Source organism: Podarcis gaigeae (assembly GCF_964106915.1).
Source record: "Podarcis gaigeae genome assembly, chromosome: 4".
In the NCBI taxonomy this organism is placed as follows: Eukaryota; Metazoa; Chordata; class Lepidosauria; order Squamata; family Lacertidae; genus Podarcis; species Podarcis gaigeae.
Window position 1 is genome coordinate 100,447,820 of NC_139677.1, and position 26,727 is coordinate 100,474,546.

At 46.2% G+C, this 26,727-nt stretch overlaps 2 protein-coding genes across 2 annotated transcripts in view; both read left to right on the forward strand.

Moving 5' to 3' along the window:
* Positions 1 to 1,510, forward strand: part of P2RY6 (pyrimidinergic receptor P2Y6) — a 125,761-nt gene extending 124,251 nt beyond the window's left edge. The window contains exon 3 of the mRNA XM_083737038.1: positions 1,487 to 1,510. The gene's annotated coding sequence lies outside the window, so the exon portion shown is untranslated. The remainder of the gene's footprint in view (positions 1 to 1,486) is intronic.
* The window catches only part of ARHGEF17 (Rho guanine nucleotide exchange factor 17), a 176,004-nt gene that overhangs the window by 68,101 nt on the left and 81,176 nt on the right, over positions 1 to 26,727 (forward strand). The window lies entirely within an intron of this gene.

Below are 26,727 nucleotides of genomic sequence, written 5' to 3' on the forward strand. Positions count from 1 at the left end.
CCTCTGTCGTCCCCTTCTCCTTGTGCTCTCCATCTTTCCCAACATCAGGGTCTTTTCCAGGGAGTCTTCTCTTCTCATGAGGTGGCCAAAGTCTTGGAGCCTCAGCTTCAGGATCTGTCCTTCTAGTGAGCACTCAGGACTGATTTCCTTCAGAATGGATGGGTTTGATCTTCTTGTAGTCCATGGGACTCTCAAGAGTCTCCTCCAGCACCAGAATTCAAAAGCATCCATTCTTCGGCAATCAGCCTTCTTTATGGTCCAGCTCTCACTTCCATACATCACTACTGGCTAAACTATACAGGCCTTTGTTGGCAAGGTGATGTCTCTGCTTTTTAAGATGCTGTCTAGATTTGTCATTGCTTTCCTCCCAAGAAGCAGGCGTCTTTTAATTTCGTGACTGCTGTCACCATTTGCAGTGATCATGGAGCCCAAGAAATTAAATCTCTCACTGCCTCCATTTCTTCCCCTTCTATTTGCCAGGAGGTGATGGGACCAGTGGCCATGATCTTCGTTTTTTTGATGTTGAGCTTCAGACCATATTTTGCGCTCTCCTCTTTCACCCTCAATAAAAGGTTCTTACTTCACTTGTAGGGTTCTCCAACCACAATTCATTCCTCTTCAGCCCTTCCAGGGCACCAGAGGGCACCATGGTGGCAATGGCCGATTACCTGGCCCGCACGCTGCCACACTCCCAGCTTTCCCATTGTCTTTTTCCGAGTGCTTCGCGGTAAATAACATTCCACTCTCCCTAGTCATTATTTTTCTTCTCCCCTCCTCTCTTTGTCCTTTCTCTCCTCCCTCCGTCCCCAGGACCAACGCCCGCAACGCGATGGACAGGTGCCAGTCTGAGCCTGGCTGCTGCCCATCTCGGATCCCGACCAGTTTCTCTGCTTTGCAAAGTCCCGCAATCACAACAGGCCCCTGAACGGAGGTTACCCCTTGGGAGGAAAAAGGCGGTTAGTGATCCAGCAGCTGGAACGCTGAGCTGGGTCTGTGGGCGAAGGACGCTCGTAAACTGTGACTGGCGACCGCAGAGAAATTGCCCACAGAGCCGTCTAATAATAACTTGCTTCTCAAGTTGCTCCCACAAACCAGAGAGCTGTAAATGCGAACATTGTAGGTTCAGCGACTGGGGAAGTTTGAGTGGCGTTTTTATGCCTCTTTGAATAATAATAATAATAATAATAATAATAATAATAATAATAATAATTTATTATCTATACCCCACTCATCTGGCTGGGCTTCCCCAGCCACTCTGGGTGGCTTCCAACAAAATATTAAGACACCGTAATACATTAAAAGCTTCCCTAAACAGGGCTGCCTTCAGATGTCTTCTAAAAGTCTGGTAGTTTTTAACATTGCCGCTGGGCAGGGACCCTGGTTTTTGTCGCCGCAAAAGGATTCATTACCTAGGTTTGTATTACATACATATATATATAGAATCATAGAACTGTAGCGTCGAAAGGGAACCCCAGCGGCCATCTAGTCTAACCCCCTGCAATGCAGGAATCTCAGCTGAAGAATCCCTGGCAGACATGCATCGAAACTCTGTGTTACGACGTCCAAGGAAGGAGAGTCCACCATCTCTCGTGGCAGTTCTACCATCAAACAGCTCTTGCCGCCAGAAAGTCCTTCCTGAAATTTAGTCGGAATCGCCTTTCTTGTAACTTGAAGCCGTGGGTTCAAGTCCTACGCTCCGGAGCAGGAGAAAACAAGCTTGCTCCCTCTTCCATGTGAAAGCCCTTGAGATATTTGAAGATGGCTATCATATCTCCTCTTAGCCTCTTCTTTTCCAGGCTGAACATACCCAGCTCCTTCAACCATTCCTCATCAGGCTTGGTTCCCAGACATCTTGGTCACCCTCCTCTGCACACCTTCCTGCTTGCCAGTACAGTGGACGCTCGGGTTGCGAACGTGATCCGTGCAGGATGCACATTCGCAACCCACGATTCGGCACTTCTGCGCATGTGCAAAGCGCGATTTAGCACTTCTGCACATGCACGATCGCCGAAACCCGGAAGTAACCCGTTCCGGTACTTCCGGGTTTCGGGGGTCTGCAACCCGAAAAAAACACAACCTGAATCGGCTGCAACCTGAGGTATGACTGTATCTTTCTTAAATATATTCCTTTACAGCAGTGTTCCCCAAAAGGCGGCAGGGGTATGCAAACAGGTTTCAAAAGGGAACGCTGCAGATTTTTTTAAAATTTTACTCTACCGTATATTCTGTTTGCCAACAAAGGTCCGTATAGTTAAAGCTGTGTTTTTCCCAGTAGTGGTGTATGGAAGTTAGAGCTGGACCATAAAGAAGGCTGATTGCTGAAGAATGGATGCTTTTGAATTGTGGTGCTGGAGGAGACCCTTGAGAGTCCCATGGACTGCAAGAAGATCAAACCGATCCATTCTGAAGGAAATCAGCCCTGAGTGCTCACTGGAAGGACAGATCCTGAAGCTGAGGCTCCAATACTTTGGCCACCTCATGAGAAGAGAAGACTCCCTGGAAAAAAACCTGATGTTGGGAAAGATGGAGGGCACAAGGAGAAGGGGATGACAGAGGACGAGATGGTTGGACAATGTTCTCAAAGTTACCAGCATGAGTTTGACGAAACTGCAGGAGGCAGTGGAAGACAGGAGTGCCTGGCGTGCTCTGGTCCAGGGGGTCACGAAGAGTCGGACACGACTAAACAACAACAAATATTCTGTTTGCTGTAGCCTGGATAAACGAGCCTTATTTTATCGATGGAAGCTGGGAAATTTGGGGAAGTTCAGGACTGATAACTGCGAAACTCGCTCCAACCAACTTAGATAGCTTTAAAGAAGGATGAGACTAATTCATGGAGGGAGAGAGAGCTATCGAAGGATGCTAGCAGGAGTGGAGTGTGGCCTCATGTTCGAATCCTGCTTGTAGGTTTCTTGTTGAGGCACCTGGCTGGTCCTGCCTCTCAGCATGTAGGGCAGGATAGGGGTATCCGGCTACGCTGTTTTGAAGTCAAATTGGTGACGTGCTGGTGTATCCCCTCCTTCTTTTTGATTTTGTAACCTATTGGCAGGCTTGGGGGAGCCACGTTAAATTCCTGCCCCCTTCCAGCCGCGTCTCAGCCCTCTGAACACCCACGTGTCATTCTCTTGGCAAGCTTTTGCTCAACTTTCTGGCTATTTCTGACCTTTTCCAGGAGGTGGGAAGCTGCATATGTCATGCATTCCAGATTTCATACACATATATCTTCAGGGGGGAAAGCCTTGTGTTTAAACGGATAAACATATCAGTAGACAGGAATGCAGGTTGCTGATAATCTGTCTGGGCCCCAGCAGTGAACGCCTTTGATTTTCATTTTTAATAGCGTGCGTTTTGAAGGATGCGCTTCCAAAAGGTGTTTGCAAAAGAACCTTTTCTATAAATAACTGCTGCGTATTTTAGACCGGACTAAAAATAGGCCCCGTGCGGCAAAAGTGCCCAAACACTACAGGAATGTCCTCTTCTGAGCCATGTTTGGGGTGGGGGGGTGGGGAGGAGATGGAGAAAATGCTGTTTTTCCTGCTTCTTGGAAATGATTTGTTATCCGGTTTCGAGAAGAGAGCAGAGGTGGCTCGTGACGGCCTGCCAAAATTGCTTTCCTACCCTATCGGTAGGGCTCTGGGCGGATTATGAAATATTTGCGTTGTTCAGTAAGAAGAAAGCCAGATTTCGCTCCCCTGACCCACCATTTGCTCTTGTATCTCAAGATCCAGTTGTTCCTCCTGGCCTTTGGCTTAGAATCAGTTTGATTCCCTCCCCCTCTTTCTTTTTCCTTTCTCCTCCTGTGAAGAGGCTGCATCCTAATGTTGTATTTTAATCTTGTTTTTTAAATTGTATTTTAATCAACTTGTTTTTAATTATTGGTTGTTAGCCGCCCTGAGCCTGGTCTTGGCTGGGGAGGACGGGGTATAAATAAAGATTATTATTATTATTATTATTATTATTATCTCACATAAACCCATCTCCCCTTAATCTTTTCCTCTTGACTGGGGTGATGGGCAAAAAACCTTTCCATCGGCTTTGGCTGGTGGCCCAGCTATGCCCCTATCTGAACAGGGATAGCCTAGCTACTGTTGTCTATGCTCTGTTAACTTCAAGGTTAGATTACTGCAATGCGTTCTACGTGGGGCTGCCTCTGGAGACGGTTCGGAAACTTCATCTAGTGCAGAATTCAGCGGCCAGGTTGCTCACCGGAGTAAGACTTATTTGAGCACATTACACTGATCCTGGTCCAACTGCACTGGCTACCGATTAATTTCCAGGCCCAATTCAAAGTGCTGGTTTTGGCTTATAAAGCCTTTAACAGCTCAGGACCGCAATACCTCAAGGACTGCCTCTTTCCATATGAACCTACCCGGACCCTGAGATCATCTTCTGAGGCCCTCCCTTGTGTGCCTCCTCGAGAGTTCCAGAGGGTGGCAACACGAGAACGGGGCCTTCTCAGTGGTGGCTCCCTGTCTCTGGAATGCTCTCCCCAGGGAAGTTTGCCTGGCACCTTCATCACACACCTTCAGGCGCCAGGCAAGAACGTTCCTTTTTAACTAGGCCTTTGGCTGATCTTATTGACATCTTATATGCCCTTTTAAAATGTGACTCTTTTCGAAGGGGGGTGGGGAGTGTTGTTGGGTTGTCGTTTTTATTTTAATATGTATTTTGTGGCTTTATATCTTGATTTTATTCTGTGAACTGCCCCGAGACCCCCAGGAATAGGATGGTATATAAATTCTTTTATTGATTGATTGATTTAGACTTTATTAACATATAAAACACATACATATACATTTACACAATACACAACACACTACCTTATTTTCATAATATAAAACATACCTACATTAATCTATGTAATACCTACCTATATCGTACATATCAACATACCTACACACGTACCCCACAAGAACGGCTGGAAGTCAAGTCATTTGGTGGGTATATAAATTCAATAAACAACAACAACAATTCTTCACAACAACAACAACAACAACAACAGTTCTTCCCTGGAAGTGAATTGCTTCATTTTCATGCATGCAGGCTCAGCCGAGAGCTGAAGATCTAGCTATAAAGCAGTTGCTGTAAACTTGCTTGCAGATTTCCCAAAGGCATCCGTTTGGCGACTGCAAGAACAAGATGCTAGACTAGATGAGTCCCTTCAGCCTGATCCGGCCATCTTGTCTTACGTTCTAAACCCCCAAACCAGCCCCTCCCAAAAAACACCTTCCCAGAGTTGTGGAGCAATCACATTGTTCCTTTTTGGAGTGAGCATAAACAAGCATAAACTTGAAATCGTATCAGCTGCCTGAACCTGACCTAGAACCGAACACACTAACACTTGATTTATTCTGCGTTTTCATGAGGACTCTCTTCTCTTCTCTTTGGCGATCCCTCGTAGCCGAGTGAGATTGTCTTCCATGAATGAGATCTTAACAGTGAGCCCGTAAGTGACTGTGGAGGCCAATTCTGGATCCACACGTCCTTCCACAGTGGGGACATTGGTTTCAGGGCGGGAGTTGATCACGGTGTGGATTTGTCAAGTGTGCCTTCCTCTTAGCACGTTTCTCCCTTGCGTCCTGAGTTCGAGTGTCTTCAAAGCCCATGACACCTTTGGTAAAGGCTGTTCTCCAATTGGAGCACTTGCAATCCAGTGTTTCCCAGTTATCGGTGGTTATACTACATTTTTAAAGATTTGCCTTGAGAGAGTCTCTAAACCTCTTTTGTTGACCACCAGCATTATGCTTTCTATTTTTAAGTTCGGAATAGAGTAGTTGCTTTGGCAGACGATAATCAGGCATCCGCACAACATGACCAGTCCAGCGAAGTTGATGTCGAAGAATCATTGCTTCAACACTGGTGATCTTCGCTTCTTCCAGTACACTGACATTAGTCTGCTTGTCTTCCCAAGTGATGTGTAAAAATTTTCAGAGACACCGTTAATGGAATCTTTCAAGGAGCTGGAGATATCGTTTATAAGTGGTCCATGTTTCATAAGCATATAGTAAGGTTGGTAGTACGACTAGCCCAGTGCTGTCCATGTTTGCTCAGAAGTAACACTTTCTGAGTCAGAGGAACTTGAAGACATCTGAAGAAATGTGTATAGCAGGGGTGGCTGACCTGTGACCTTCCAAAGGTTGCCGGACTCCAACTCCCATCATCCCCAGCCAGCAGGGCCAAGAATCATGGGAGTTGTAGTCCACGCCATCTCAAGAGCCATAGGCTTCCCATCTCTGATATACAGCATTTTGCTGTTTGTGGTTGAGCACTTTCGCAATTCAAAAATTCGTCTGATTCAACATTTTCTAGAACATCTTCATCTAGGAAAGAGAGATTTGTTTCAGTGCATGAGCCTACTTCATGCACACTTAACAACAACAACAACACATGGACTGAAACATAGCCGCCCAGTGAAATTCGTACTTCTCCGAATTTTACGGTGCGAAGCATGCGCACAAAAATGCATAAAGGTTGCATACAAATGCGTATATTCGTGAAAATACAACTTAGGAAAAACCATATGGGGAAATTGCTCTACAAAAAAGGTGTGTATTGTTCAAAACATCCCCCCCCCCAAAAAAAATACCAAGATGCATGTTAGGAGAAATTTGCAATAGAATGCTGATGAATTTTTGTGTTTTCTTTTTTATTAAAAAAAGTCACAAACCGATTTGAAAATATGGAGAAGCGAACTTTAGATGGGAAAAATGGGAAGCTCAGGGAACCTCGACAGAATTGCTCATCCTTACTAATATCACTGGTCCTGGTGTCCCTAAAAGAGAGATTTTCTATTCCACACCCCAACCAAAATGAAGGGGGTTTTCCCTGCTCTCTGCAATTTCTGCTTGCGGATTCTGTTTTAAGATTGCTGTCCCCAGCAGAGAGGAATGCGTTCTAATCCAATCGAGTCTCTGCATTCCTCTGGCTTGTGAAGCGTAAGACCTTGCCCACCTGGGTTTGTGGGCATCCCGCGTTTTGCTACCTGTGTTTCAAGGCTGGAATGCAATAAATAAAAATCTCCCTTGATACCCAAGATGCTTTTGATAAATTCCAGGCATAGAAGACTTTCTGGCCAGGACCTCTGACCTGGCATTCACAGCTGCTCTGCTTTTGCGGCATAGTTCAGAACTTGGAATTCCAGAGAAAGGACACCTTTCCTGGTTTAAAGCAAAAGCCAAACTTCCAAACCACAACAATAGCCTTTGCATTGCAAGTCGCTGTTTACAAGTTTCTAGAATCATAGAATTGTAGTGTTGGGAGGGACCCAAGGGTCATCTAATCCAACCCACTGCAATGTAGAAATCTCAGCTAAAGCATCCATGACAGATGGCCAGCCAACCTCTGCTTAAAAACCTCCAAGGAAGGAGAGTCCATCACCTGCCGAGAGAGACCGTTCCACTGTCTACTGTCGTCGACTGACGTTTAGTCGGAATCTCCTTTCTTGTGACTTGAAGGCATGGGTTCAAGTCCTGCCCTCCAGGGCAGGAGAAAACAAGCTTGCTCCATCTTCCATGTGCCAGCCCTTGAGATATTTGAAGAAGGCTATCATATGGGGCATGGGTGGCGCTGTGGTTTAAACCACTGAGCCTCTTGGGCTTGCCAGTCAGAAGGTCGGCGGTTCGAATCCCCGCGACAGGGTGAGCTCCCGTTGCTCAGTCCCTGCTCCTGCCAACCTAGCAGTTCGAAAGCACGTCAAAGTGCAAGGAGATAAATAGGTACCGCTCCGGCGGGAAGGTAAATGGCATTTTTGTGCGCTGCTCTGGTTTCGCCAGAAGCGGCTTAGTCATGCTGGCCACATGACCCGGAAGCTGTACACCGGCTCCCTCGGCCAGTAAAGCGAGATGAGCGCCGCAACCCCAGAGTCGGCCACGACTGGACCTAATAGTCAGGGGTCCCTTTATCCTTTACCAGCTCGGAAAAACTGTCTGCAGACAAATGCCGGCTCTCTCGGCCAGTAAAGCGAGATGAGTGCAGTAACCCCAGAGTCATCTGCAACTGGACTTAACTGTCAGGGGTCCTTTACCTTTACCTTTTTAAATCAGTCATCTGTCACATTCCTAGCAGTTTTTCCATCTAAAATCAATTATGGTACATATGCTCTTGGTTTTGCCGGTTATTGCGAAGTAGAGAGCAATTTGCATTTAAGTTGAGTTGGGTAGATATGCTAGGTTGAGGCTCAAGCTTTTTTACCGTGCAGCTTGGCTCAGTTGCTTGAGCGACCTTTATCTTCTCTGCAGGCACTGATTTGCTCAAACACCCAGAGTCGTCTGCGACTGGACTTAACTGTCAGGGGTCCCTTTACCTTTACCTATCATATCTCCTCTAGGACTGGATGATATAATCAACCAAAACCAGTTTGAGGTCCATAGCGTGATATTGGTTCCGTAAATTTGGACCTGGCAAAGATATTGCGAATCGTGGTGTGTGTTTGTGTATGCAGTGCAAAAATCACAGTGCGGGAAAAACTGTGGAGCCAGTCCATGCCTCCTCTACATAGCTCCATCCTTATGTCAGGCATTGTGATATATCCGTATATCCCGATGTTTAGCTGGTGGTACGTCACATGTTGAAAACCAGATAATCGCCCGACTCTAATCTCCTGTTAGTCTCCTCTTTTCAAGCCCTCCTGGTTTTTCCAGCATTAAAAACAGTCTGGCAGGGTCTTCGAAAGGTGGGGGGTGGAGAGCAGGACATTCTACCCTGAGAACATCCAGGGATTTTTGCTGCGTAAGGCCAAAGGTCAACCGGGTGCAAAGGGCGAGCCCAGGAAGCACAATTTCTGCAAAAACGCACCAGCTCCTCCTTTCGTGAGTCTCTCTGGACTTGACTTTGTTGTTGGAAATGTGGTATGGAAAACAACAGGCCTCTCCTGACTTGCATGCCAGGTCTGCCAGTTTCATAGCCCTGCCAGCATCCAGTTTGGCCTTAAATAATACAGTGGTACCTCGGGTTAAGTACTTAATTTGTTCTGGAGGTCCGTTCTTAACCTGAAACTTCTTAACCTGAAGCACCACTTTAGCTAATGGGGCCTCCTGCTGCCGCTGCCGGAGCACGATTTCTGTTCTCATCCTGAAGCAAAGTTCTTAACCCGAGGTACTATTTCTGGGTTAGCGGAGTCTGTAACCTGAAGCGTCTGTAAATCGAGATGCCACTGTAGTCTTCTTCTTCTTCTGTGGCGACCCCTCGTAGCCAAGATTGTCTTCCCTAAACACAGTCTTAACAGTTAGTCCGCAAGTGACTGTGGGGGCCAATTCTGGATCCACACGTCCTTCCACAGTGGGGACATAGATTTCCGGGAGGGCGTTGATCACGGTGTGGGTTTGCCAAGCGTGCCTTCCTCCTAGCATGTTTCTCCCTTTTGTCCTGAGTTCGAGTGTCTTCAAAGCCCATGACACCTTTGGTAAAGGCTGTTCTCCAACTGGAGCGCTCGCAGGCCAGTGTTTCCCTGTTGTCAGTGTTTATACTACATTTTTAAAGATTTGCCTTGAGACAGTCTTTAAACCTCTCTTGTTGACCACCAGCATTACACTTTCCATTTTTAAGTTCAGAATAGAGCAGTTGCTTTGGCAGACGATCATCAGGCATCCTCACAACTTGACCAGTCCAACGAAGTTGATGTTGAAGAATCATTGCTTCAACACTGGTGATCTTTGCTTCTTCCAGTACACTGGCAGTAGTTTGCCCGTCTTCCCAAGTGATGTGTAAAAATTTCCGGAGACACCGTTGATGGAATCTTTCGAGAAGTTGGAGATGACGTTTATAAGTGGTCCATGTTTCACTAGCATACAGTAAGGTTGGTAGTGCAAGGTTGGTGTAGCCCTGCTGGCATACAGTTTGGCATTAAATAATAGTAATTAGGAGGAGGAGGGGAATAAAATCTCCCTCTACGAAAATGCTTCCTGCCTGCATGTATCAAGGTCAAGGCAGCATTTATGGCTTTTTTCTTTCTTTCTTTTTAAAAGGCTCATCTGCGCAGTATGTAACATAATAACTCTTGGATTCCAAATCCAGCAGAGATGTTTTCCAAATCCTGAGGACGTTCTATTCTGTTTAATTGTTTTATCCCCCCCTGCAAAACACACACCCCCGATTACGCAAGAACCAAAATGGCCACATGCTTTCAGATGCTTGATACAACAAGAGAGACCTATGTTGGAGCAGGCTGAGATTAGACAGGAACAGCCTTATACCCAGTCGGGCCGTTGCTCCAACTATCTTAGTATAGCCTGCTCGGACTGGCAGCAGCTGTCCTGGGTTTCAGACAGGGGGCCTGTTCCCAGCCTTACCCGGAGATGCTGTTGGAGACTGAATTGTTTATATATATATATATATAGCCCTCCCCACAAAAACTGACACCAGATCCAGAGGCACACAGAACGCCAACACCAATCAACCACACCAGACCCAAACCCAGACCCTCTCCACAGATGAATTACTGACACCATCCAGTAGCCAATCCATGGTGGCACCTCCGGATGCTGCACCCCCCTGCAATCCCTACACAGATCTGGCTGACACAAGCCACAAAACCACAGCTCGCCCCTATACACGAAGCCAAGCCAAAGCACAACTAAGTGCAATACAGCCATCTTCTCAGGAAAACTCTTCACAAAGTTCAAGAGGTCAAGACACAAAGACTTTAGCAACTAATCCACACCTAATGACCCACCTAAGTGGTACTCAGGATATCACTCAAGAAATCACTCAAGGTATCTCTCAAGTAATTAAGGAACAAAAGAAGAAAAGGCACACTAGCCTGGGAACTTCCTCTCTGCCCAGAACATTGGAGGCTAGACACCACACCCCCTCTACAGTATTTATAGGAACTCAAACATTGAGATCCCGCTCTGTTCCAGTAACAAGAAGCCGAAAGCACCAGCCTGAAGATGACGAGTGAGACCTCGTCGAAACGTCGCCTAGACACCCCAACTTTTACACGGGAAGACACCCGAGGACACCAAAACCTGCATTCCTGTACCCGTGAAAATCTACGAAAGCACATATATATATATATATATATATATATATATATATATATATATATATATATAAATATTTATTGAGATTGTTTGGATACAATGCGTAAATAATAAACAACATTACTTATATCATGACATAATTTCATCACTTCTTTGAACTCCCTCACGTCTCCCGCTCCCACTTACATCGTTATAACATTTTTTCAAGCAAATTATCATCTTGTTTACAACCTTATATCCGCTCATTTAAATAGAATCTAACAGTTCTCCAGAAAATTCATATTTTCGTTAGTCTCACTTATCAAGTTCAAATCTAATTCAGTGGTAGGCAGTTATTTATGATCAAGCATCCTTCTTAACATTCAACCAGATTACAATGTTTTTGTAAGTAAATCTTAAATTTCTTCCAGTCTTCTTCAACCCTCTCTTCCCCCAGGTCTCGGATTCTGCCAGTCATCTCGGCCAGTTCCATGTAGTCCATCTGAATTGTTTTTATACCTGGTGTTAACCGCCCTGAGCCTTGTCTTGGCTGGGTGCGGTATAAATAAAATTTATTATTATTATTATTATTATTATTATTCCAACTCTGCAGTTCTGTGATTTTAGTTGCTCTGCCACTGAGATACAGCCCATTTCCCAGGCACCAACACGCTTCTGCTTTGCCGAAAAACTTGCCTTTTTAGATGGGGTGGGGGAGAAAATAACTTTTATCGCTGCTATTTCATCATCATAGAATTGTAGAGTTCAAAGGGACCTGAGGGTCATCTAGTCCAACCCCCTAAAATACAGGACTCTCCAGTAGTAATTTTAAAATGATAATAATATTTTTTCTTATTATGTATATGTAGCCCATCTGACTGGGTTTCCCAGCCACTTTGTGGCCGGTTTCCGGCAAAATATAAAAAGACAATAAAACGTCAAACGTTAAAAAACTTCCCTATGCACGGCTGCCTTCAGATGTCTTCTAAAAGTCATATCGTATATTTCCTTGACATTGGAAGGGAGGGCGTTCCAAAAAGAGGGTGCCACCACCGAGAAGGCTCTCTCCCTGGTTTCCTGTAATCTCCCTTCCACAGGGCGGGTGCCACTACCGAGAAGGCCCTTTGAGTGGTTCCCTGTAACTTCGCTTTTCGCAGGGAGGGAACCGCCAGAAGCCCCTCAGTACTGGACCTCAGTGTCCGGGCTGAACGATGGGGGTGGAGACACTCTACTAGGTCTACTGGGCCGAGTTCCGTTTCGGGCTTTCGACTCCTCCATCTTTTCCCTTTCTCCACCCCCATTGCTTTGCCCGGACACTGAGGTCCAGCTCCAAGGGCCTTCTGGTGGTTCCCTCCCTGCAAGAAGCCAAGTTACAGGGAACCAGGCAGAGGGCCTTCTCGGTGGTGGCACCCGCCCTGTGGAACGCCCTCCCATCAGATGTCAAAGAGAAAAACAACTACCAGACTTTTGGATGACATCTGAAGGCATCCCTGTTTAGGGAAGCTTTTAATGTTTAATAGACTATTGTATTTTAATATTGTGTTGGAAGACGCCCAGAGTGGCTGGGGAAACCCAGCCAGATAGACAGGGTATAAAGAAATGATGATGATGATGATGATTATTATTATTATTACAGTGGTACCTCAGGTTACAGACGCTTCAGGTTACATATGCTTCAGGTTACAGACCCCACTAACCCAGAAATATTACCTCGGGTTATGAACTTTGCTTCAGGATGAGAACAGAAATTGTGCGCAGTGGGAAGCCCCATTAGCTAAAGTTGTGCTTCAGGTTAAGAAGAGTTTCAGGTTAAGAACAGACCTCCGGAACGAATTAAGTACTTAACCTGAGGTACCACTGTAGTATTATTGTTGTTGTTGTTGTTGTTGTTGTTGTTATTAATCTGAAGGCAGCCTTGATTATGGAAGCTTTTAATGTTTAATAGACTATTGTATTTTAATATTCTGTTGGAAGCCACCCAGAGTGGCTGGGGAAACCCAGTCAGATGGGTGGGGTATAAATAAATAATAATAATAATAATAATAATAATAATTATTATTATTATTATTATTATTATTATTATTATTATTATTATTATTTTCCCCATATCGTTTCTGTAATTTTAAGCTTGCAAGGCAGGGCCCTCTATAATTTGTCGCTGTAATGAACCCAGCAGATTGAAGTGCTTCCTATGAAATGAAACAAAAAAGCACTTTTTGGAAAACGATGTCACAACCAGCGCCCTGAAAGTCATCTCCTGAACCCTGTTCCTTTTGACGTGGGTTTTACAACCTGGCACCATGTCTGCTTGAGATGCCAGGATGCTGCCTTTGATCACGCCCCGCAGGGAGCCTCTGGCCACGCAGTCTGTCTGGAGTTTCTGCGCTGCGTGCCAAAAAGTGCCACAAGCGTCATACTCGACCCGGTTTGCCCGATGTCGGTGGCGAAACCTGGCTCTTTGGGTGCAGGCCAGCTGGACCATTCTGTCAATGGGCCAGAATCAGAGGGACGAAAAAATCTGGGTGTGACAGGCCCACCTGTGATCAAAACGGTTGCAAGGGTTTTTGCCGCCGTGGCTAACCCTGTTGGGTTTTGGCACTGGGTTTTATCCGTGTTCCGGCTGGGCGAGATCCGTGTTCCGTGCCATGCTACACAGAGACAAAGCTTACTCGGTGGCCTACGTAAAGTGGGGGTATTTTGCAGCCCACCTCACGAGTAAGGCCATGTTCGCAGCATTTAAAGCGCTGTGATACCATGGCTCTCCCCCAGTAGATTCTGGGAACTGTAGTTTGCCAAGGGTCCGGAGAGTTTGTAAAGGGACCCTTGACCATTAGGTCCAGTTGCAGACGACTCTGGGGTTGCGGTGCCCATCTCGCTTTACTGGCCGAGGGAGCCGGTGTACAGCTTCCAGGTCATGTGGCCAGCATGACTAAGCCACTTCTGGCAAACCAGAGCAGCGCACGGAAACAATGTTTACCTTCCTGTCGGAGTGGTACCTATTTATCTACTTGCACTGGTGTGCTTTCGAACTGCTAGGTTGGCAGGAGCAGGGTCTGAGCAACGGGAGCTCACCCAGTCGCAGGGATTCGAACCGCTGACCTTCAGATCAGCAAGTCTAGGCTCTGTGGTTTAACCCACAGCGCCATCCGCGTCCCTTCCTGAGAGTTTTTAGGAGACCCCTATTCCCCGTCAGAACTACAATCCCCAGAGTTCCCCGGGAAAGGGATAGATTGCTAAGCCGTTCTGGGAATTGTAGCTCTGGGAGTGGGATAGGGGGCTTCATAACAACTTGCAGGAAGGGAGCCTTTGGTGTCATGGGCCCAGTCCTGTGGAACTCTCTGCCACTGGAGATTTCAGCAGGTTTCAACTTTTTTAACACCTCCTGAAAACTTTTCTGTTCCCCCAGGTGTATGCAGGAAATGGTTAACTTGATGCCTGTTTTAGCCTTTGTGTGGCTTTTACTATAAAGTTTCATATTTGAAATTTGAATATTACTGTTTTTACAAATGAGATTTTTAAAGCTGAAATGCTGGTCTGTAAACATTTTTAGTGGGTGGATTTGGGCCTTTGTCTCCCAGGTCCTAGCCTGACACTCTAACCACTGCACAACACTGCCTCTCTCCTCACTACACCCCGAGAATCCCAGTTGGAAAATATTGTTTAAAAAGGTGTAGTCATAGGTATATGTATTCAAATCTGAATTGTCAAATCGCATTATTATTGTTATTATGGCTTTTGTTGTGTGTATCTTTCGCTGTTGATGTTTGTATCGAAAAAACGATTAAATAAATTAATAATAATAATAATAAATCATGGGAACTATAGTTTGTCCCCACAGAGCCGCAATTCCCAGCACCCTTAACAAGCTACAGTTCCCAAGATTCCTGGGGGGGGGGTGCTTTAAATGAGTGCACACATTTCGCTTTCCTACTATAACATGTGGCTTGACTCAGTGAGTTCCCTCCCAAACAGCATAATGCCGTTGTCATTATTCCCAGATTATTCTCTGTCTCACCCGAAGGGAGAATATTGTGTCTCAGAAGGATAGGCTTGCAGAGCAGAAGCTGCAAATATTGCCATCTTCTGGAGTGTGGGGAAGTTGCAAACCCGAGGGGGACATTTGTAGAACATTTTGGGAGGGGTGGCATCTTGAATACAAATACTGGTAATAAATTTTATTATTTGTATCGCGCCCATCTGACTGGGTTGGCCCGCCATTCCTTATTTCGCAACAGGCCCGAGAAAGGAATAATTAATTCCAGGAGAATTTGCCTGTGCCTTTATCTCCGGGGATGGAAGGTGCCAAAATTGAAAAGGAGCATTTGGGTGCTACTGGAAAATGACCTTGAAAAGAAATTTGATTCAGGGCAGCCCTGAGACCTCCTTGGCCACCGTGAGGGGGCTCCTCAGAAAGTGCAATTCAAGCACATCTACTCAGAAGTAAGCCTTGTTTAGGAGATTTCCCCTAGGGTAGTGGTTCCGAAAGATTTTTGGGCCACCTCCCCCTTGGTTCCATAAACCCACACCCAGTGCCTCCTGCCCTGTAATTATTATTATTATTATTATTATTATTATTATTATTATTATTATTAATACCCAGCCCATCTGGCTGGGTTTCCCCAGCCACTCTGGGTGGCTCCCAATCGAGTGTTAAAAACAATACGGCATTAAATATTAAAAACTTCCCTAAACAGGGCTGCCTTCAGATGTCTTTTAAAGATAGGATTACAGCTTATTTCCTTCACATCTGGTGGGAGGGCGTTCCACAGGGCGGGTGCCACTACCGAGAAGGCCCTGTGCCTGGTTCTCTGTAACCTCACTTCTCGCAGGGAGGGAACCACCAGAAGGCCCTCGGCGCTGGACCTCAGTGTCCAGGCTGAATGATGGGGGTGGAGACGCTCCTTCAGTTATATTGGTTTGAGGCCGTTTAGGGCTTGAAAGGTCAGCACCAACACTTTGAATTGTGCTCGGAAACGTACTGTGAGGCAATGCAGATCTCTCAGGACACCACCCAAGGTCTTAGGGACTCCACTCCAGATTTGCTCCTTAGCCATTTCTTCCATCAAATATATGTCCCAAGGCATCAGTATGTGGGGCACTGCCCTGCCTTCAGCCATCCTGAGCTGCCTGTCTTCTTAATTCCAACCACCTAGAGGAATAATGCTGCTGACTTGCTTCTTCCTTCCCCCACTTTACTTTTTTTAAAAAAATGATATTTATTAAAATTTCAAAAAAGATTACAAAAATAAGAAAAAGAAAAAAAGATACAAAATACAGAAAAATAAAAAACAATTAAAAGCAAATCAATTTTCCATGTCTTATCTTTCATTTGCTTGTTTCCCTGACCTCCTCACACATCCCTTTTTTGTATTCCAGTTCAGTTAGTTAATTCAGCAAATCCTTTCCCTCTTTGTTTTTATCTTAAACCTTTATCTTAATATATTATAACTTTGCATTCTCACCTGTTAACAATCCATTTTTTACATACTCCTTGTAACATTACTGCTAAAACCACTTAGCTTCATTCCAACATCATTCTAACATTCATTAATTTTGCAATATTTCTGTAAATAGTCTTTAAATTTCTTCCAATCTTCTTCCACCGACTCTTCTCCCTGGTCTCGGATTCTGCCAGTCATTTCCGCCAATTCCATATAGTCCATCACCTTCATCTGCCATTCTTCCAGGGTGGGTAGATCTTGTGTCTTCCAATACTTTGCAATGAGTATTCTTGCTGCTGTTGTAGCATACATAAAGAAAGTTCTATCCTTCTTTGGCACCAATTGGCCGACCATGCCCAGGAGAAAGGCCTCTGGTTTCTTCAGAAAGGTATATTTAAATACCTTTTTCATTTCATTATAGATCGTCTCCCAGAAAGCCTTAATCCTTGGACACTTCCTTCCCCCACTTTAAACCCAGTCTTGCCCTTGCAGAAATCAGAGGGGAGAGGAGGATGGACACAAGGCAAGAATATTCCTGTCACAGCCTCTGGCGCCCCCTACTGTTCATCTCCCGGCCTTCTGCCCTACCCAAAGGGGACCAGCCACCGGGATGCCACGATAAGAGGGAGGCCGATTAGCTGATTTTGTCTGAAAGGGTAGAAGGATATTTGAATCCGAGCTCCTTCTTCACCTCCTTCAGAGCACTGGCCTCCTGCTTCATAATTAACCCCCTAATTTGATGTCTGCCGGTTTCTATGGCAACTCCATCGCTTCCACAGCCAGTATATTTCCTCTTAGGGAGCCGTTGGAGGAAATCGCAGGGAGGCTTGTGCAGGCCAAAAGGGATTTTCTCTGGCACGGAAAACTTCCCTGGCCATTAATACACAGCACAGCACGTCTCGTCCTCTGGGGCTTAGAATCATAGAATCCTAGAGTTGGAAGAGACCACAAGGGCCATCGAGTCCAACCCCCTGCCAAGCAGGAAACACCATCAGAGCACTCCTGACATATGGTTGTCAAGCCTCTGCTTAAAGACCTCCAAAGAAGGAGACTCCACCACACTCCTTGGCAGCAAATTCCACTGTCAAACAGCTCTTACTGTCAGGAAGTTCTTCCTAATGTTTAGGTGGAATCTTCTTTCTTGTAGTTTGGATCCATTGCTCCGTGTCCGCTTCTCTGGAGCAGCAGAAAACAACCTTTCTCCCTCCTCTATGTGACATCCTTTTATATATTTGAACATGGCTATCATATCACCCCTTAACCTCCTCTTCTCCAGGCTAAACATGCCCAGCTCCTTTAGCCGTTCCTCATAAGGCATCGTTTCCAGGCCTTTGACCATTTTGGTTGCCCTCCTCTGGACACGTTCCAGTTTGTCAGTGTCCTTCTTGAACTGTGGTGCCCAGAACTGGACACAGTACTCCAGGTGAGGTCTGACCAGAGCAGAATACAGTGGCACTATTACTTCCCTTGATCTAGATGCTATACTCCTATTGATGCAGCCCAGAATTGCATTGGCTTTTTTAGCTGCCGCGTCACACTGTTGGCTCATGTCAAGTTTGTGGTCAACCAAGACTCCTAGATCCTTTTCACATGTACTGCTCTCAAGCCAGGTGTCACCCATCTTGTATTTGTGCCTCTCATTTTTTTTGCCCAAGTGCAATACTTTACATTTCTCCCTGTTAAAATTCATCTTGTTTGTTTTAACAACAAAGTTGCTTGAAGTTGCTCCTTCTTCCACTGGCTGGAACGGGTTTGGGGGGCACAGGGGACAGAGATCAGCTCCTGGAAATGCAACTCTCTGGGTTTAGTGGACGGATATGTCCTCTGCAGAAGACAGGAACATCAAGCTGGACGTTTGCTCTGGTTTGCTCCGCCACGTCCTCCTGAGATAACAAAATCCCTTTGGGTTCCGGAAATCCATTCCGATTGCGCAGATAAAAATACAACAGAAAGAATTGTCAAAGGCATGAGGTATTAGTGCGTGAAAACAGTCCTGATCCAGTGACCTCCAGATGTGGAAATGTCAGGCACCATCCTGGCCCCCTGGCATCTTCCCTTGGTCGCAAGCGGTCAAAAGTCAGGGGCAAAATGTGCCTGGCTCATTTTGAACATGGGCTTCAGCCCCACGTTGGGAGAACAACATCTGCGTTGCAGGGGGTTGGACTAGATGACTAGAAGGTCCCTTACTCTACAATTCTACGCTTCTAAGTTCTTAATTTTGTTGTGTTGTTATCTTAGTGGGCTGCGCAAACTGCTTTGTGATACCTGAAGGAGCGTCTCCTCCCCCATCGTTCTGCCCGGACACTGAGGTCCAGCGCTGAGGGCCTTCTGGCGGTTCCCTTCCTGAGAGAAGCCAAGTTACAGGGAACCAGGCAGAGGGCCTTCTCGGTAGTGGCACCCGCCCTGTGGAACGCCCTCTGTCCCATTAAACTTTAATTAGTTTAATGTAAATGCCCAGTGCGCTTCCATCGTCACAAGTCCCACTACAGCAGAGCATTTCGCGCAGCGGTTTAAGAAGGGCAGGAGAGGCAGTATCTTTTCAAAGAGGAATCTTGGAGCAAGCGGTTTGGAACTCAAAGAAAAGGTTTATTTACAAAACAAAAAAAAACCCCTGCGACGAACCACACATATCAGCAAACACGCCCAAAAGGGGAGAAAGGGAAGAACAAACACACGGGAGACTATTTATACAAACTCATGTTCCTGGAAGCCTAATGACCTCCAGCTGCTCAGTGATTAGAGCGTTTCTGCTACCTTTTAACCCTTTGATAGCAACACCCTCCCACCAGACGTCAAAGAGAAAAACAACTACCAGACTTCTAGAAGACATCTGAAGGGAGCCCTGTTTAGGGAAGCTTTTAATGTTTAATAGACCACTGTACAGTGGTACCTCGCAAGACGAAAAACTCGCAAGATGAAAGAGTTTTTCGTTTTTTGAATTGCTTTGCAAGACGATTTCAATTTCATTAATTGATTTTCAATGCATTCCTATGGGAATCCGTGCTTCGCAAGATGAAAAATTTGCAAGACGAAAAAACTCGCAGAACGAATTAATTTTGTCTTGCGAGGTACCACTGTATTTTAATACTTTGCTGGAAGCCACCCAGAGTGGCTGGGGAAGCCCAGCCAGATGGGCAGGGTATGAATAATAATAATAATAATAATAATAATAATAATAATAATATGCCTCCTTCAGAAACTCCTACAGCCAAGCACATTGCTCTGCTTTCCTTTGGGCCACATCAGTGAGACTGAAAGGGGTCCTGTTGTCTGGGCAGCCCAGGACCGCCAGACTCACTGCCCAGGCTTGCACCCTGGAGAGGTCACTTTGGCTTCAAATGCAGCAAAACACAACAACATAGGAGGCAGCAGTTGCAAGTTACCGGTCTCTGCAACCACAGCTGCGATTCTCCAGCTGTTGCCCTTCACCCCCGGAGGTGTTCAGTTTCTGTTAATTGATTCTCATGAAAACTTACAGATTCTGGCTTCACACAATTAACTCAAGGCAGTGTCAATTTACTCTTGGCAGAAAGCCACGGTCTGCTTGACCTAGAAACTACTTTCTCTGATTGGTTAACGACCAGCACTCAACTCTGTTATCTAGGAATGCTAGCACAGTTTGTGTTAGGAGGGTGTGTTAGGAGTAGAAGTGCTGTGTATGGTTAAGAGAGAGAGAAAGAAAGGATTTATTTTACTTTGTTTTGTATGCAGAGACTCTGCTGGTTTCTTTTTCCTTTTAATAAATCCTGTAAATAGTTATTCTGAGTCTAGCTGACTAGTCATTTCCACCTCAACTAGCTTCTTCGCTGTGCAGGAAAACTCTGCTACGCTTGGGCTAAAGCCATTAGAGCTATGCCTGGCACTTCAAAGTTCCAAGAGGAGGTGCCCTCCATTGGGGTTTTTTAAAAATAATATTTTTTTAACAGTTTAAAGATTACCAAAAAAAGGAAAAAGAATTCAACAAAACAATACGATACAATACAAAAACAAAAACACTACATAAAACATTGAATTAACAAAACAAAACAGGAACAATTAAAAACATATCCAATAATTTCAATATCTTATCTTTTATTCACTTGTTTCATCGACCTCCTCACACCTCCCTTTTTGTATTCCACTTCAATTAACTGTTTCAGCAATTCCTTTCCATCTTCCTCTATTTTCTGTCCTGTAATTTATCTTAACATATTCTAAACTTATTTTTTCCCTTTAATGCATTAGCAATCTATTTGTACTTAGTTCCTTATAACATTTCTGCTAAAGCCATATAACTTCATTCCAACATTTTTCTAACATTCATTGATTTTACAGTATTTCTGTAAATAATCTTTAAAAAAAATTTCCAGTCTTCTTCCACCAACTCTTCTCCCTGGTCTCGGATTCTGCCGGTCATTTCCACCAGTTCCATGTAGTCCATCAACTTCATCTGCCATTCTTCCCGGGTGGGTAGATCTTGTGTCTTCCAATACTTCGCAATGAGTATTCTTGCTGCTGTTGTTGCATACCTCCATTGTCCCAGAGACAGTCGGATGCCAACAGCTCCTTGTGCCCAAATGGAGCAACCACTACAGCACCCTGCAATGGGTTCTAGAAGGGCAGGCGATAGTCTCACGCCAGTTATTTCCTACTCTCGGCCATCCTGCCGTTCCAGAGAAGTAGGATCAGAAGCTACCATGGATTGAGTCAGATCATTTGCCCATCTGGCTCAATACACACTACACTGGCTGGCAGCAGCTCTCTGGGGACTTGAGCTAGGAGGCTCTCCCAGCCCGACCTGGAGATTCCCTTGGGGACCGAACCTGCGGTCTTCTGCATGCCAGGCAGGTGTCCTGCAACTGCGCTGCAGCCCTTTCCCTGCCTGGACAGGTCCTCATTGCAAGGTGGAAAAGGGCACAACACACAAACATGAGTGCTAGAAACCTTTCTCCCCCTGAACCCAAAAGTTCAGATTCTCCAGAGCAGGGATAAGAAATCTGCAGCGCTCCAGAGGTTTCTGGAGGTCAACAGCTGACTGTTGGCAATGTTGGCAGGGGGTGATCAGAATTGGAGTCCCAATAACATCGAGAATGCCAGGGTCCGTATGTCTACCTGTATGTGATGATCAGAAAGGACCTCTGCCTTCTAACCATACCTTTTTGTTGTGTCCGACTCTTTGTGACCCCCTGGACCAGAGCACACCAGGCACTTCTGTCTTCCACTGCCTCCCGCAGTTTGGTCAAACTCATGCTCATAACTTCGAGAACACTGTCCCACCATCTCGTCCTCTGTCGTCCCTTTCTCCTTGTGCCCTCCATCTTTCCCAACATCAGGGTCTTTTCCAGGGAGTCTCCTCTTCTCATGAGGTTGCCAAAGTATTAGAGCCTCAGCTTCACGATCTGTCCTTCCAGTGAGCACTCAGGGCTGATTTCCTTAAGAATGGAGAGGTTTGATCTTCTTGCAGTCCATGGGACTCTCAAGAGTCTCCTCCAGCACCACAATTCAAAAGCATCAATTCTTCGGCGATCAGCCTTCTTTATGGTCCAGCTCTCACTTCCATACATCACTACTGGGAAAACCACAGCTTTAACTATACAGACCTTTGTGATGATGTCTCTGCTTTTTAAGATGCTGTCTAGCTTTGTCATTGCTTTTCTCCCAAGAAGCAGGCATTTTTTTAATTTTGTGACTGCTGTCACCATCTGCAGTGATCATTGAGCCCAAGAAAGTAAAATCTCTCACTGCCTCCACTTCTTCCCCTTCTATTTGCCAGGAGGTGATGGGACCAATGGCCATGATCTTAGCTTTTTTTGATGTTGAGCTTCATACCATATTTTGCACTCTCCTCTTTCACCCTCATTAGTTTGTGCCAAAGGTTCCAAAAATCTAAATAATGGAGACGTTTTTGCTGAAGACGGGGATGAAGGGAAGATGCCAGCACCATAATTCAAAAGCACCAATTCTTCGGCAATCAGCCTTCTTTAGGGTCCAGCTCTCACTTCCATACATCACTACTGGGTAAACCATAGCTTTAACTATATGGACCATACCTTATGAGCTTGTTAAAAAATGAGTTGGTGAATGTGGACGTCCTTTGATTGATCTAGGGCCAGCTAGACAGTTCTTGGGTCAAGTCCATCCCCTTGGCCCTGGGTAATCTTAAGTGGCGTATTGACATCTTTCTTTCCAATGTGAGGTCTGCCTGCCTGCACCTGCTAATTCCAGCCCTTTTAGGGGCGATTGCAAAGGCCGCCATGCCTTTTGGACATTTTGCTAACTGCATGTTAAGTTCTCTTCAGCAGAGGTTTGCTAGCATGGCTGCCAGCTCCTCTTTGAAGCCTGTAGAAGTTTTATAATATCAGACAGACACAGTGTGCTGCATTAATATTAACACCGCTCCCCCGTCCTCCAACTTTGAATCTAAATCCCTTTGGAAGCAATTAAAGGCTTTAGTTCAACAGCCCCTGTCATCCCAGAAATTAAAAATCCACGGCCAAATAGCTCCTGCCAACAAAAGGTGGAGATGAGTGTTTGCGCGAGTGCCGTGCATCACCATAAAAACTGAGTTTTATCTTTCGCTAGACAAAACAGCACCGGCAGGATATTAGGTAGTGGCAGGGAAGTGAGGATCTGTAACCCTTCAATTTGCAAAGTAAAGTTCCCGGTTTAAAACCCTCCACTTTCAATCTCTCTGAAACCTCCACCCCTAGAGGAATTTGCACTAGAATCCTAGGCCGTTGTTGGCTTCTAAGCAAATAAACTTCCGTCTTCACAAGAGTGCTTCATCACCGGGCAGCATTGTGCAAAGAGGCGGCAATCGCCCCTTGAATGATAGAATTGCAGAGTCGGAATTAAGAGTCTCATTCTCTACCGACCGAGCTATCCCAGGTTATCACTTTGATGGCTTTTCAGAAGAATTAGACAAGTTCACAGCAGAGGATACTTCTTCCGGTGGCTCTCAGATGGGACCTCCATATTCAGGTCTAGTATGTTGTTAAAATACTAGGCGTTGATGGCAAAACAAGAGGGTGGTTAGTTTGCTGCTGTGTGGGTGGCGCTGTGGGTTAAACCACAGAGCCTAGGGCTTGCCGATCAGAAGGTCAGCGGTTCAAATCCCTGCGTCGGGGTGAGCTCCCATTGCTCAGTCCCTGCTCCTGCCAACCTAGCAGCTCGAAAGCACCCAAAAAAGTGAAAGTAGATAAATAGGTAAACGGCGTTTCCGTGCGCTGCTCTGGTTCGCCAGAAGCGGCTTAGTCCTGCTGGCCACATGACCCAGAAGCTGTACGCCGGCTCCCTCGGCCAATAAAGCGAGATGAGCGTCGCAACCCCAGAGTCGTCCGCGACTGGCCCTAATGGCCAGGGGTCCCTTTACCTTTTATCTGACCTTCCCTGAGGCACCTGCTGCCTGGCATTTATACAGTACTTTCAGGAGTTCCAACGCCCTTCGTGGGCATTTTCTGGTTGCAGTCGTTAACAACAACCCTGTAAGGTGGACCAGCGTTTTCAGTCTCATATTGCAAGGTAGGGGAGGCTGGTGTCGAAAGATACCGCTATGCCGCATCAACTGCTCACTACGAAGTGTATTTAAGGGCCACTGGGCAATAAATCTTGCTTGTGTTAATGGGACTTCGGAATAAAAATGTGCCGTGTGGATTTTGGCCAAGAACCACAGTCATTGCATGCAATATAACAAAGGGGTCTGCGCTCCGCAGTGGATTAATCGGTTGATTTCATTAAGTAAAACCTTTTGATTGATTAAAAGGGCGCCACCGATTAAGGTTTTTAAGCAGAGGTTGTATGGCCATTTGTCAGGGGTGTTTTAGCTGAGATTCTTGTGGTCCCTCCCAACACGATAATTCTAGGATTCTGTGACTATGATTAAAAAGGTAAAGGGACCCCTGATCATTAGGTCCAGTCGTGGCCGACTCTGGGGTTGCGGCGCTCATCTTGCTTTACTGGCCGAGGGAGCCGGCGTACAGCTTCCAGGTCATGTGGCGAACCAGAGCAGCGCACGGAAACGCCGTTTACCTTCCCGCTGGAGCAGTACCTATTTATCTACTTGCACTTTGAGTGCTTTCGAACTACTATGTTGGCAGGAGCTGGGACCGAGCAATGGGAGCTCACCCCATCGCGGGGATTCGAACCGCCGACCTTCAGATCGGCAAGTCCTAGGCTCTGTGGTTTAGACCACAGCGCCACCCCGACCCCAGAGTGACTATGTTTAGTGGCTTGTTATTTGAAAGGTTTCAGCAACTTCAGTTTAAAAACACTAATCATTAAATCATAGCGAGGGGAATGACATAAAACACTAACATTTTGAAATGCAGCTAGAAGGGATCCTGGGGTCATCTAGCCCAACCCAAGGAGAGCCGTTGCTTCAGCAATTTGAATATTAATGACCTCCCACTTTCCTGGCGTATGTCAAGATGGCTTGCAGCATAAATGCAGCGAAGCAATAATTAAATGAGGTATCTGAAGAAGTGTGCATGCACACGAAAGCTCATACCAAGAACTGACTTAGTTGGTCTTTAAGGTGCTACTGGAAGGAATTTTTTTGTTTTGACTATGGCAGACCAACACGGCTACCTATCTGTAAATGAGGAGGGAATGCCTCTGCACCTCACATCCCACTGCCCTAAAAATCTGTGAAATGGGCTCACACACGGTCTCTGTTAAAAGTGGAGACCCTTTACCCAAATCAGAGAGAAAATGATGGACAGCCTGGAGAAAGTGATGGACAGCCCTGCTCTGGGGGTTATCTTTTGCTGCAGTGGAGTAATAAAGAAAGGGGCTTTCCTTCAGGATGAGAAAGCCACTTCCGAGCTCGTGAGGAGGGGGGGCTGTGGGCCACCCCCTCTCACGCATGCAGGGACTGGTTTTAGCCCCCGCGAGAAGAGGGAATCCCTGGGCATGTCCGCGACCTGGCCTGCCAATTGGCGGGCCGGGGAGGCGTGGCCTGGCCCATTTAAGGCCGGCGCGCCCGGGGACCGCCCTCTTTGCCCCGTTCCAGCTGCCCGGTTTTCCCATCCCACCCTCCCTTTAGGCTTAGCCAGCTTTGACCTTGCTATGGACTTCAGTTGGTCGCCGCAAGGGGCCTGGTAGGAATTTTTCCAACTTGGCGCACTTCCAGCCTTTTGGTTTTTTCGCCTACCTCATAGCAAACGTCACAACTTCTTCGGTATTGGCGGTTAGGCATTGGCAGGGGTTAATTGTTATGCAAATGAAGGGGGAAGGAAGTGCCATCACCTTCCCCCAATGAAAAGGGTGGTCCGGTAGAGGACTCTGGGGGGCGTTGCCCTGTCCGAAACCTAGGGAGGTGAGGGCCTCTGGCACGCCCACGAGCGGTATCCCCCGTGGGATCCTAGTTGGCGTACTTCAACAGGACTCCCACGGCTGGTGGATAACCCTTCCCAATCCCCATGCCGGGGAGTTGATAGGAGCCAACGCCTAAGGCCAATACCTTCCAATTCCTGTAATCAATAAAGTTGTGGCCTTTTTATGCCCATTAACCTTAAATATTGTCTCCAGTGTCTTCATTTCACTTGGGGAGGGGTCTCGCCACGCAACAGAAATCGCGCGGCGGCGGCGGCAGTGGGAGGCCCCATTAGCTAAAGTGGTACCTCAGGTTAAGAACAGTTTCAGGTTAAGAACGGACCTCCAGAACGAATTAAGTTCTTAACCTGAGGTACCACTGTATTGTGTTGTTTTTAGCTGCTCTGAGCCCGGCCTCAGCCGGGGAGGACAGGATACAAATAAAAATTTATGATGATGGTGTCCTCCCCTCTCCTTCCAAGTAGCCGCAGCTGGATTGACACTTGGGTGGCTGTTCTGATGTTCCTGCCTGTCTCATCTCCTCTTCCCCTGCGGAAGATGAAAAGGGGATCAGATAGCTGACCAGGAACATTCGGTACTGAGACGGATTCCCAGTCCCAGTGGCTCATCGGTAGATCCCTAGCAGGGCGAAGTTCTGCTGTGGAGGACCTGCCTCCCTTTGTTCCTCATCGGAGAAGACCTCGAACAGGGCAGGACTGAACCCTCATAGTCAATGTCATCGAAGTTGCTTCCCAACTGATAGCTCGGTCTGTAGTCAATGAGACTCTTAATCTCGGGGTCAAGGGTTCAAGCCCCACATTGGGCTAAATGATTCCTGCGTTGCAGGCAGTGTTAGAAATTAGCCAGGCGCGTTTCACAACTGGTGTGAGTCCAATTGTGATCACGTTGAGACCTCTGGATGCCAGGATGGCGACTGGGGAAAGCAAAATGTCCCTTCAAGAAGGATCTGAAATATTTTCCTTGAGGTTTAAATTTTGTTTTATTCTGGATTGTTTTGATGCTTTGATGTAAACCGC